This window comes from Temnothorax americanus, unplaced genomic scaffold (assembly GCF_048541705.1).
Source record: "Temnothorax americanus isolate GAGA-0224 unplaced genomic scaffold, ASM4854170v1 Scaffold163, whole genome shotgun sequence".
Taxonomy (NCBI): Eukaryota; Metazoa; Arthropoda; class Insecta; order Hymenoptera; family Formicidae; genus Temnothorax; species Temnothorax americanus.
The window spans coordinates 146321-160221 of record NW_027509300.1 but is presented as its reverse complement, the minus strand read 5'-3'; positions in this window follow the sequence as shown (position 1 = coordinate 160221).

Here is a 13901-nt window from a genome sequence, read left to right as displayed (position 1 = left end):
GCTGAGATGCAGGGGCTAACTGAGAAAGTCACGGAGATTGAGAACAAGATATCATCCGCCTCCGCCTCCATCGATCACGAGGAAATAATGGAGGAAATTTCCGAGAGGGAGAGAAGATCCTCAAACTTAATTTTTTATAACATTGAGGAGTCAAATTCTCCCTCTTCCTCGACTGATGACGGTTCGAATGATTTGGCCACGGCCGAGGAAATAATACGCAAGATACGGCCCTTAAATCCTCCTCGTATCAGGGTCCGGAGACTCGGCACTTTTAGACAGGGTCATGCAAGACCCTTGCGAGTCTCATTGCCGTCCAAATCCGACGCCATCGACATTCTCAAGAAAAAGAAGAGCTACTCCGGACCAGTTGGTATCAAGCAAGATTTAACCAGGAAGCAGCGTGATCATTTCGTTTGTGTTAAGAAGCGGTTTGAATCGCTTAGAGACACTGGTGTCACCGACAAGACTATTAGATTTTTTAACGGCATACCGAAAATTGTCAATATGCCTCAGAGTTCGCGTGCAAAAAACATGAACACTGCCCTTTAGTGTATTATCAAAATGTGAGAGGCTTGAGAACAAAATTATCGGATCTACGCTGTTCCATTACATCTGCTTCAATGAATTATGATTTTGTTATTTTATCGGAGACGTGGTTAAATTCGGGTATATCGGATGCTGAGCTCGGCCTATTTGATTTCAAAATTTACCGTTATGATAGAGATATGAGCACTAGCGACTGCTCGAGAGGCGGTGGTGTTTTGGTCGCTGTTCGAGATTGTTATTATAGTCGTATTATTGGTACATCAGTTTCGAGTGTCGAGCATCTCTTTGTAGAAGTAAAAATCAAACATAGCTCTCTTATTATTGTTGCTGTCTATATTCCGCCGGGCTCTTCACCCGATGTTTACGATTCCCACGGGCGCCTGGTATTCGACATGCGCTGTGTATATCCTGATGCCAGTTTTATTGTTCTCGGTGATTACAACTTACCAAATATTTTATGGCAGCATAATTATTCCTCGTTAACTTATGCTCCCATGAATGGTTCCCATCCAAAACAGGCTGATGTAGTTACCGAATATTTCAATCTTTGCAATTTCTGTCAACATAACACGGTAAAAAATGCGCTGGGATATGAGCTTGACCTCATTTTCTCATCTTTTGAGAGCCTCCGTATATTTGCTGCCTATGAGCCTCTTATTCCTTGTGATATATATCATCCTCCACTCATATGTTCCCTGCCTTTTTCAAGCACTGCTTGCTCCCCTGTTGAAACTGCACGAAAACTCTGTTTCGAGCAAGCCGACTACTCAGCTATTATGAATTATCTTAACCAGATTGACTGGGACACTGCTTTAGAGAAGCTCTCAGTAAATGAAGCAGTAGATTTCTTATATTATCACCTGAACACCGCTATTACTATGTTTGTTCCCTCCCGTTCCATTTTTAAATCCTCTTATTCAGTTTGGTTCACAAAAGAGCTGATTTCTCTTATAAAGGCAAAAAAATCAGCTCATTTAAGATATAAGTATACACAAACTTATTCCGACTATTTATCCTTCTCTTACCTTAGAGCAAAGTGCAAATCTTTATTTACTGCATGCTGGGCAAACTTTATCAATAGAACTGAAAGCACCATAACGGATAACACAAAACTTTTTTGGAAATTTATAAAAAACATTAGATCCTCAGAGCCTCATGCCTCTTTTATTTTACACAATGATCACCTTGTGCAGGACAATGAGGTTATCGCAAACTGCTTCGCTGATTATTTCGAATCTGTCTACTCCGACGACGACGGAAATAATGTTGAACCTGAAATAGATCCTAAACTGGCTCACTCCCTGAATCTTCTCTCCTTGGATATATCTATAGAAGAGGTGTATAATGAAATTGATAATCTCTCCCTTAATTGCGCCGCCGGTGTGGATGGTATTCCTCCATCGGTCTTTAAGTCAAGTATTTTTATTGCATCAAGGTTTTTATGGATAATATTTAATAAATCACTAAAGATGGGCTCATTTCCTGCACTTTGGAAACAATGTCTTGTCTCCCCGATTTTTAAAGGAGGTGAACGTCAATTTGTTACTAACTACCGTCCTATTTGTAAGCAAAGCATAATGCCTAAGATCTTTGACTGCATTGTGGCTCGCAAGCTTGGATCGCTCTGCAAAAACCTTATTATTGTCGAACAACACGGATTTGTCCCTGGACGATCCACAACTACAAATCTCGTAAATTACTACAATTTTTTAACAAATATTGTTGAGAGTGGTTCCCAAGTTGACTCTGTGTATACTGACTTTGCGAAAGCGTTTGATTCTGTGAATCGTACTCTTTTATTAGGTAAACTGCGAGCTTATGGAGTCGAGGGCTCTCTTTTGTGTTGGATCTCATGCTTTCTCTCAGACAGAACACAAATTGTAAAATATAAAAACAGTATGTCTAGAAGCATAATTGTCTCTTCCGGGGTGCCGCAAGGGTCGCATCTTGGCCCCCTTTTATTTATTTTATTTATTAACGATATCGCTATGTACATTAAATATTGCCTTTTTTTACTATATGCGGATGACTTGAAAATGTATCGAAAAATCAATGGACTAGCTGATGCTTTACTGTTGCAACGTGATCTGCATGAACTTGAGGTCTGGTGTAGAAGAAACTGCCTTCGACTTAATGTTTCTAAATGTTTCGTTATACATTTTACACACAAATACAACCCGCTATTGTATGACTACATACTTGATGGCTCACCACTCTCAATAAAATATAACGCTCGTGATCTGGGAGTTATGTTTTGCGCTGACTTATCATTCAACAATCACATTCAATCTATTGTTTCATCTGCGTATAAGATGCTTGGTTTCATCCTCCGCTGGGGTAAATATTTTGTAAATATCTCCACTTTGAAATTGTTATACTGCTCGTTGGTTCGCCCAAAATTGGAATATTGCTCCACTGTATGGTCTCCTTATTACAAATGTCATATTGAAAAGATAGAACGCATACAACATAAATTCTTACGCACGGTAGCCTACCGTACGGGTAATCCTATGGCTTTTACCTGCCATGACTACTATCCCATTTCAATAAGACTGAATTTAATGACTTTAGAGAACAGGAGATTAATCTTCGACCTAGCATTAATTTTTAAAATATTAAATAGTTTTATCGATTGTCCTGACCTTTTAAAAGATATTTATTTAAATGTTCCAATCAGAGACTTAAGACAATCTTCCATCTTTTATGTTCAATATCACCGTACTTTATATGGCGTAAACTCATGTTTAAATAGGATGACTATCTCTGCAAACAACTATTCTAGCTTAGTTGATTTCTTCGGCGGCAATGTGTCTGCGTTCAAGCGGAAACTTATCTGTTTACTCTCCTAACATAACTTTTCTTTTCTAATTGTAATTGTATTTTTATTCTACTTTAGATAAATTTTTATAATCTACTTTCTGTCATGTATACACTAAAGGGTTTACCCCGTAAATAAAGATTATTATTATTATTATTATTAATACCGGCTTTGCGTCGTTCCGCGTCTCTCAACGAAGTGTTTTAGGCGAGCGTACATGCCGAAATCAAGGTCCCATAGAGCAACCATACACGGAGCACATAGTGCAAGTGCACCACCCGTTGAATAATAAAAATATATTACGCAATGTCTTACACGTAAATTTAGCACTATTCTATCGATAATTTCTTCATGATTGTTGTCTTCATCACTGAAGTAGTCACTGTCGTCCGTTAACTCGCGATCTATATCGGAATTATTATCATCTTGCTATACTTTTTTCCAATTGATGTACCGACGCGTAGACTTTCAAATCACAGACTGTGATTTTGACTCGCTTCATTCTTTCTTATATACTTTTTCTATTGCCTTTTCCTCTCGTTTCAACTAGAGCATTGCGTATCGTTTCTTTTGTTTTAGTGCATGGTGCGCATACACTACACAGAAACAATATCACCCATAGAAATTGAGTCGCATTGCTGTCTAGTGTTTATAAAATCTAGCAGCCTGTCATCAGCGCTCGTCTTTGTAACCCGCGACGGTTAAATCGTAAAATTTTTGGTTGAGTACCTACGTCGCGCAACCATCGATGCTCGGCCATCCGCAGTGCGAAATGATATCCGTTTATAAATTCTGTCATCGACGTTCGTCGATACTCATAGAAATTGAGTCGCGTTGCCGCGTTTATCCCGTCTAGTGTTTATAAAATCTAGCAGCCTGTCATCGGCGTTCGTCTTTGTGACCCGCGACGGTTAAGTCATAAAATTTTTGGTCGAGTACCTACGTCGCGCGACCATCGATGCTCGGCCATCCACAGTGCGAGATGATATTCGTTATTGAGTCACGTTGCCGCGCTTATGCCGTCTAGTGTTTATAAAATCATGTCATCGGCGCTCGTCTTTGTAACGCACGAAGCCATAACCGAATGGCGCCGCGAAACACCGATAAGCGGCTCTTCCTACGAAGAAAAGTGAAAAGAACCGCGGTGTCACGCTAGTCGCAGGTCATAAATTATAGCCGCCTGCCATAGGCGCTCGCTCGCATTTAAAGTGTGAAATGACATCTGTTTATAAATACTGTCGGCCGAACATCGTCGCGAGGCGGCATTTGTTTATTGAACATGTCCCGACGCGCTCGCCTGATCCCCCCCCCCCCAAGACCTCCTCTATCTCAAAGCCCTTCCCTCTCCCCCCATCACCACCGCCATATGGTGGGAACGCAGATCACCCCCCCCCCTGGCAGACCCCTCGGCCGCGAGTCCTTCCCCCCCCGCCCCTCACCCCCCCTGAGATCCCGGCCTAGAACTGTCAAAATAATATCTACTTCCATAACTCGCGACGCAACTATCGCGAAAATTTTCAAAGATATCGGCCAACAGCAAGACATCGGTCTTGAGATATAAATCGCTGTAATCACCGAGCGTTCGAATGGAGAACCGCTGCCAGACGTCGACGGCGTGCGCGTAATCGCTCTCGGATACGGTGTCACCTGTCAATGAACTGTAAAATGAGTCGCGCGGTGGTAAACACAAGTCCTCCAATTTTTCGACGCAGTCAATGTATTCATATGGAATTACGCATTTTCGTGTCAGCGAATTAAAATTTTTTGCGGATAATTCACAAAATTTGCGTTGCAATATTCGCAGTTTATCCTTGCTGAGATAAGATGCCAATTTGTCGAGACTAGCGGTGAGAAACTTGTACGAATCGATAAATCGCAATTTGACGCACGTTTTCTTATCTTTATCTTCGGTGTTTTGAACGTTTTTTGTAAACAAAATATATTTTTTTTTGTGATCGGGAGTAAATCTACATGTCTTTCGTATGCTGTTGTTATTTCAGTTATAATAAAATGTGCATCGTATCCCGATAAATTATGAAACACTATGGGAATGCAATGCGAATCTTTATAATTTAAGTTACAATTTGAATGCGCGGGACCTCTGTATCGACCAGTCAGGTGGCAATGGTCGCGTACTCGCACGTCGTCTGGCTCGAACGGTTCTTCGCACACGTGACAGTGCGTTGCACTGTTAAACTTTTCCTACTCGTCTCGCGTGAAATCTGCCATGGGTATATTAGTAGACAAAATGGTTTTTACGTCGTGAGCTAAACGGCTTAGCTCTTCGGCGAACCACGCGATGCAATCCATATCGCGACGAAACCGATACATAGATAACGACTCGTCGTAAGAGCAACGCACGTAGTACCCTATGCTAAACACGCGATGATGTTGATATGTGTACCTGGACGTTTCCGGATCCGCTTCCATCTTCTCCAGGGTACATTCCAGGTCGGCGTATACGACAAACGGAACTCGTTCCTTCCTGTTGTGATTTTTAAAAGCCAACCACATGTCGTTATCGCTCGGTAACTTGATCGCGCAGTCATTCATCTCTCGACAGTCGACGGTGTGGGCAGCCAATTTCTCGTTAGAGCTGAAGTAGTGCAAACATCTGCAAAAATAAACGCAAATATTATAAATTTTTTATATACAAAATATTCTATATTATTTAAAAAACTATAGGTTTTTACCGATCGCAAAAGTATTTCCTGTTCTCTTTTTTACTGATTTGCGAATTCACGAGGCGGGATAGGTTCTTGATCCATGCAAAATGTCCCACGTTGTCGTTATGCACGTACAACAGATTTACATGTCTGTCCATCTTTCGATCAGTAACCCGTATTGGCAAGATAGCAAGTTCCATGTCTTTTTCTCGATGCTGTACACGTTGATGGAGATGTTGTTGTGATTTTCAAACCGTTTAATTTGATTCAACGTAATTGGAAACTCAATGTCCGTAAAATCCAGCACCGACGTGTAATGTGGATACGACGATTCCCGTTCTGTATGTCTCTCGGCTGGATACAGAGCAGCCATCACTGACCATGCGAAACATGCATTGTCTCTTGATTGCACGTTTATCACCGCATTCTTCTTTTTAATTTCTTGCGGTATTTCCACAAAACACCCCGCGTGCAATAAATTGTATTTGTTCACGTTTACCATTAAATTGAGTATACGCGACAACGCCCATCCGCTATCACGTTCCTGGAATTCCTCCAGCTTTGCTAAAGTAGACTCGATGACGTGTCTCTTGTACCACTCATGCAGATCGGACTCGCGAAAGAGTTCATAGTTTCTCCTTGCGATATTTTTATTCGCGCGTTTGTCACCCGCAACAAATTCACCATTAAACACTGTGTTAATTTTTACATTGTCATATCGCTGCATGACGTTCCGCACATGACTGAGTACAATTTCTCTTGCATTTATAAGAAATTGACGAGGGTCGATGTGTTTGGAATTTATCACTGCACCAGTCAACATACAGCTTTCAAAAGCCGGATCTATTTCGCGCCATCTGAGTCCTGTCTCACTCGCACTGTATCCAGCACCCACATGTACGAAACGTTGACGTACCAAGTCTTTCAAACCTTCGAGTGTTGCGATACAAGCGACCAATGATTGTTTGAGACCGATCGATGACTGATCGATTGATAATCGCGGCCGCTTAATTCGGCTTTGTTCTTCCAATGATTCGATAAACTCGTCACATCGTTGCTTCCACGCGGCAAAGTCTTCCCTCGAATTTAACTGGGTGGATTGCTCTAACAACATTTGCTCCATGTTATTGCACGATCCTTTTGCTAACGCCATTTGTTGCACTCACGACTTCCAGTTCTCGACTATTGAGCGTATCCTCCAGATTCGTCATTTTATATTCTACTAATGATACATTGTTTGCTTATCATATCTAATTTCATCAGCAGCCGCACATCGGCGCTATTTGCAAAATTTGCAGTTTTGCACGTGTTCGATGAAATCATTGCGAGACACGTACGTTCACGAAAACGCGCCATTGACTTTTGGTGATTTGATCTGTATCAATGCAGCAGCCGTACATGGGCGATATTTGCAGTTTTGCACGTGTTCGATGAAATTATCGCGAGACATGTCGCGACATAAGTTTTCAAAACAATAACGCTCCATTGAATTATGCGAAATTGCAAATTTTGCAGTTTTGCACTTGTTAGATGAAATCATCGTGAGACACGTCGCGACATGTTCTTGAAAACAATAACGCTCTATTGACTTATGCGAAATTGCAAATTTTGCAGTTTTGCACGCGTTCGATGAAATCATCGCAAGACACGTATGCTCTTGGAAAGAAATCATATTTGATGCCCGATGAGGTAATCTCATCACGAATATTCTTGACAAAGATATCACATTTAACGTATATGTGGATTGTGGTGGTGGTCACCATGCAGCAGCTGTACATTGGCGCTATTTTTGCAAGATTTCCGATTTCGGTATGTATAAATAGTTTACGAGGATTCTAGAGCGCAGTCGAGAGTTCGATACGGTTCGAGTAAGTCGCAAACAGCCTCCAGATACGATGAACACTCACGGTGCGAACTACTACGTTCCGATTCAGGACGAAACGTGCAAGAAACAGCACAATGAGTAAGTATCGCTAATTTTCATATATATTTGTGCAAAAAAACTTTTATAAACATATAATTTTTTTTTTTCAGTTTTGATAAACCCCGCTACACGCCACGTATTTTGGGAAGGAGATTTGCCTTGACATCAACAGCGTATAATTTTATGGAGGTTGGAATCAACCCGGGACCTATGTCCTTTGTGGATATACTTATTGGCGATAACCGAGGCAATCGGATAATTCTGCCACATGCAACGTGGGTGACACTCATCGAAAAACATGCAGATATACAGCGGCTCGTGCAGTCATCGGCACCATCATTGCTAACGTTTCGAGATCTGGAGCTTGTTAAAATACGTGACGCAGATATTGTAAAATTGACCTCGTGCGGTACCAGCTTGTACATGAAACCGTCAACTGTACTTTTCCTGTTCGAACTAGAACATTGCGTCGAGAACGTGTATTTTTAACTATGTCAAAATGTTCACGGCGTAAGTGAAAAATTCAAACAGTTTTTAACAACTTTACGTCAAAATTGTATCACCGATAAATGTAACGCAGTTACAATCGTGCGTGAATTTTATGATAAAAATTTGATTATTGACTGCGAATTATTAGCCTACGCTTTGGATACTATTATGTATAATGCGCTACATAATAAATAAATGTATATAATATGATTAAAAAAGTTTTAATTCTTTTTCCTCATTTACCGTTCATCCCATTTCCTGTCAAAAAACTGTCTTCGTTTATCGTTTACTTAAATGTAATATTAAAAATTAAATATCGCGAAAATCTGAACGATTAAATATCGCTGGCGAAGAAAAGATACGCGATTGCGAGCGAGAACGCGTGAGGGAAAGAGACCGCGCGAACGAGAAGACGAACGGGGGACGGGGGAAACATCTACGAGGGAGAGATAACGCGAAGGAGAAAAAACGCGGACCATTATGTATGTGAAGTTAGCCCTGCATTTTTTGAATTTTTAGTTTTTTTTTTATTGTGCCGTATTGTGCTACGTTTGTGCTGTATTGTGCCGCAAACCGCAACTCCGTAACTCAAAGCGTATTCGAGAAAATTAAAAAAAAAACAAAATTTTTGATAGCCCCGCACTTTTCGAATTTTCAGTTTTTTTTTATTGTGCCGTATTGTTCTGGATTTGTAAAATTTTATTCCCTGTCACGGTTCTAAAGTTATAACGATTTAAAAATTGGAATTTCGAAAAACTGCTTTTTCTAGATGGTTGTGCTGCGAAAACTAACGACTTGCGGACATTTTGTCATTAAGAAAAGTTATTGTACTTTTCGAGCACAACCCGGCACAATTTTAAAAAATTTTAAATTGTAAAATTTTTTTCTCACCCTTATTTTTCCCTCTCCCTTAGCCCATTATTTTTAACCCCTGCAACTTTCTATGCATTTTTGGCCATATCTTTGTTGTACTCATCTAGCAAAACTCAGCACAGTTTACAGAAGTTTGATAAATGCGTTTTTGAAGTAATTAATTGTTATTTTGTTTAAAAATTTAATATTTTTTATCTGCCCAACGAAAAGAGATATCGAGTTAGTTCCAACGGCACAACGTAGCACAAATTATTATCTATCAACAAAAAAATGGGTTTATTTCAATAAAAGTGCGGGGCTAGTATAATTTTTTTTTATTTTTTTTCTTAATTGTTATCAAAGTTATCAATCTCTCGTTTGCGGCACAAGTCAGCACAAATCCAGCACAATACGGCACAATAAAAAAAAAACTAGAAATTTAAAAAGTACGGGGCTAACTTTACATACATCTAGATATGCCCTATATTGTTGAACTGCCGATGAAAGCTAACTTTCATTGTTAGTACGTTTGAAAAGATAATCCAAAGCACTCGCTTTTTTTGGCACAATTTCATCTGTTTTTGCGATGTTTACAGCTTCTAACTCTATCTCAATTGCAGTTCTAATTTTAATTTTTGCTACGGACGTCTCAGATTGCAACATTTTAAGTCGTGGATTAAGAAAAGAAGCCTTTCCAGCAAGATGTATTAAGTCTGAATATGTTTCCGAAGAAAAGCGATCCGATAGCTGCATTAATAAATCTTTAATCACAGAATAAATATTCTCGTTTTTTTCGTATTTATTCGAAGCAGTGCTGAGGTGATTGTCAATTAAAGTGCAGATAATTGGATTTACTATGGAAAGTGTTCCTCCTGATAAAATTGTGGTCGCGATTTTTAAAGGTTTCAAAACCTCCACCAGAGCCTCTAATACATTCCAGTGTCTTTTAAAAATTTCCAAAGTTTGTGCCTGTTTTTTACTTGTAACGGATCTATCTGCAAGAACATTCATTATAGCGTTGCGATTTCCAATGAGTCTTTCAGCCATCTGTAGATCTGTATTCCAGCGAGTACATACGCTTTGTATTAGTTTTAATTTTGGCAAGCCAAGTTGTTCTTGTTTTTGCTCAAGACTTTTTGAAGCTACTGTAGAATGCCGGAAATGAGAAACAATTTTAGTTGCTTTATATAATGTATCAAATATTTCTCCTTGTTTAAGTGCATGCTGCACTACTAAATGAATTTTGTGAGCAGCACAAGTTACGTAGTTCGAGATATTAGGCATCATCTGCACAGCTTTCATGATATTACTTGCATTATCGTTTGCGATGGCAACTATTTTCTCGTTGATTTCGAACTGGACCATCACATTGTATAATCTGTCTGTCAGATTTTCAGCATTGTGGCGTTCTTGAAGCTCTTCTGTACAAAGAGTCAAAATGTGCGGTATCCAATCGTCATCAATTATATGAGCGTTAATGCTCATGTATCCTTCTTGTGATCTCGAGGTCCAACAATCCGTGTCTATAGAAACATACTGCATTCCGGAGAACATTCTCTGCATTTTTACTTTTAATTCGTCTTCCAAAACGCGTAGTCGACAAATTATTGTTTGGCTGCATGGACAGTTGTGGTTTAGTTCTAGTTCCTTCATAAAATCTTTGAAAAAAGAACTGGAAACAAAATTATATGGTAATCAACTGCATGCAACCAATTTCGTCACAGCTTGCGTTATCCTTTCACTACGTTCTTTGCTAATTGATCCCGATTTTTTTGAGCGCACTGACGATATACGAGCTCGTTTTCTTGATATTGTTAATACACTGTTATTTTCAGAACATTTTTGTAGCTGCGTATCTTCTGTACTATTCGTTGTTTGAGAAATATCTGATTTTTGATGTACTAATCTGGAAACCATAGAAGAGTTTATTGAATATTACATTGCTTTTGAAAAAGTATTGAAAATATTGCTATTTAAAAAATGTAATAAAACAGAATTTTTCACCTCTGATATTTTTTACAAATAAATTAGTAATTTATCTCAAAGAGACTCTAAGATATTTATAAAAAAATCAATTTAATAATTATAATAATTTAATAATTCATTGAAGTTGTAAATTAATAATTTTGCATTACATTCCGTGTAAATTAATAATTTCACATTAAATTTAAACTTTACAAAACATCGTCATTTTAAGCTTGAAAATTTTAATTATTTATCTATAAGATCTCTCTCAATTATGCTAAATATAAATAAATGAATAAAAATTAAATAATAAAGTTTCTTAGTATAACAATTTATTTACTCTATACTGTCATCATCTATTCTGTCTGCAAAAGTTATATAATATCGTAAGCAAAATAGGAAAGTACTCTGTACGCAAAATTTAATGTTAGTAGTTCTAACATTGAATCTTGTTAGAATAGATTATAAGCTATCGTGCAAACGTAATCAGAAACGATTACAGGAAAGGTTATGTTGTAAATTAAAAACATAGAAAATAGGATGTATTTCTCTCACAATTAGTTATAAATAAGTAAAATGTGCAACAGATCACATTGGAAATTAAAGATTGCAAAGGGTACCCTACGTTAAGATAGGCAAAATGCCACTGTCAATAAAAAGGAAAAATAACTTTGGATCTGCATAAGTACACTAAAAAAAGAATTTTCTACAATTTTTCCGACCATCCATCCTCCCTCCTTTTCCTAGTAGCACCAAAAACCGCTTCTTCCGAAAATTATTTTTTTCTCCGGTTCCTTCATGTTAAAAATTTTGAAAAAATTTGAGAATATAGCTTATGAAAAGTACTTAACACACAATTTTTTTTAACTTTAAGCGCGTTGAATATTTAACCTAAAAAAATAAAATAAATATTTGAATTAATTTGTTTGTAATTTCTTTGATAGTTGCAAGTCTAATTACTTTAGAAAATTGTATATTTTAGTGTTCTACGTGTATTAAAATTTTTTCAGATTTTTTGAAATGGTGGGCCGTACTTAAAAATGCGAAAAACCCTATTTTTAGCCACTTTTGGGCCTTTTATGGTCCTCAAATAATTGATAGTGCCTTAACTGATTATAAAAAAACATAATATATTACTTTTAGATATATGTTGTCAATATTTGATACATTCCGATACGTCTCATATGTTTTTGAGCATGAAATCAGTCATAACTCAATGAGAGAACCCTAATTTTGTATAAAAGTGCCTATTTTTCGTCGCTTTCTGGATTTTTGGTTATTTTATCTAAGTTTTTTTTTGCATATAATTGGTAAATGTGAATATAAATATAATAAAAAATTGTATTTCTTATACATATATTTCAAAGAAATCGTTCATTTATTCAAAAATATATACATTTTCATGAAAAAAATTAATTTTTATGATTCCATGATCGTCTCTTTAATCCTCCTCGTCACTATCTTCCTCAATTACTGGTGTTACTTCTTCGAAGTCAAACAATTTTGTAAGTATCTCAGCTGATCGAATAATCCTTGACAAGTATCTTGCATGAGATAGGTAACAACTATAGCGGCTATATGCGAGCAACACCCTATAGTTTTGTTACCATTAACGCAGTTACAGCAATAACATTTGACACCGTTGAATCCCACACTATCAGGTTGATATTGTAAATAAGATTTGTAAACTTTGCTGTTGATATGCCGTGAACGGACTTCGAACCTGATTATATCATGTTGTTCTTTTGCGTAACTCAAACGAAGAGTATTATCCTCTTCTAGCATTTCCGATAAATACGAAATTGCTTGTGATAACTGATACGATCCAGTAAAAAATATTTTCAAATTTTCTATAGTCATCTCAGGAAAATCTAATATCTCTGCAGATGATAGACTCTGAAAGGGTACAGTTTTCCTATTCCAGTTTGTTGTGAGGCAAAAGTCAACGTGCCTTAATTACGACGCGCTGTCAACGCGCATCCCGAATATTGCCAAACTCACCTGAGGTGGCATTCCGGGTGTCGAAAGCGGCTTCCAGGTCGCTCACCCGGAAGCAAAAGCGCTGACAGCTGTCAGCATCGCGGAAGTAATATGCAAAGAGATAAAAAGCCCGTCCTTCCAAGAAGCGGCGGGCAGTCTAGAACGTAAAGCTAATCGCGCGCGACCAACGTAACTTATCCTATTGTGAACGCCCGCAAGTCAGGGCAGCGAAATCAACAAAGCTATTGTATCAAATGACAAAAGAATTTTATTAAAACATTATTGAACATCGATCTGGCAACTTTTTTCCTCCTTCTTCTCGGCGGATCCAAGAGAACTCAGTGCCGATCTCTCGAATCAAAAGTACGGCACGACAAATTGGTGGCAGCGGTGGGATCTGCCAACCGGACGGGAGAACGTCCTGCCAGATTGCGCCTGCGATAGGGAACGGATCGTTAGACGGTGGTAAAATATCCCGGAGAGGAAAAGCCAACCGGATCCCGAGTGCGAGAACGACGGCATCAGCCCCGCGTGTTATCAATGACACCGGAGAGGCCCCGACTTACCGCACGGACTCGCCAGCCCGAAGCAGCGAGCAGCAGGGACGGAGCGAAGCAGACAACGCAGAAGCAGTGAAGCGGCCTTGTCAGACCCGACGCGG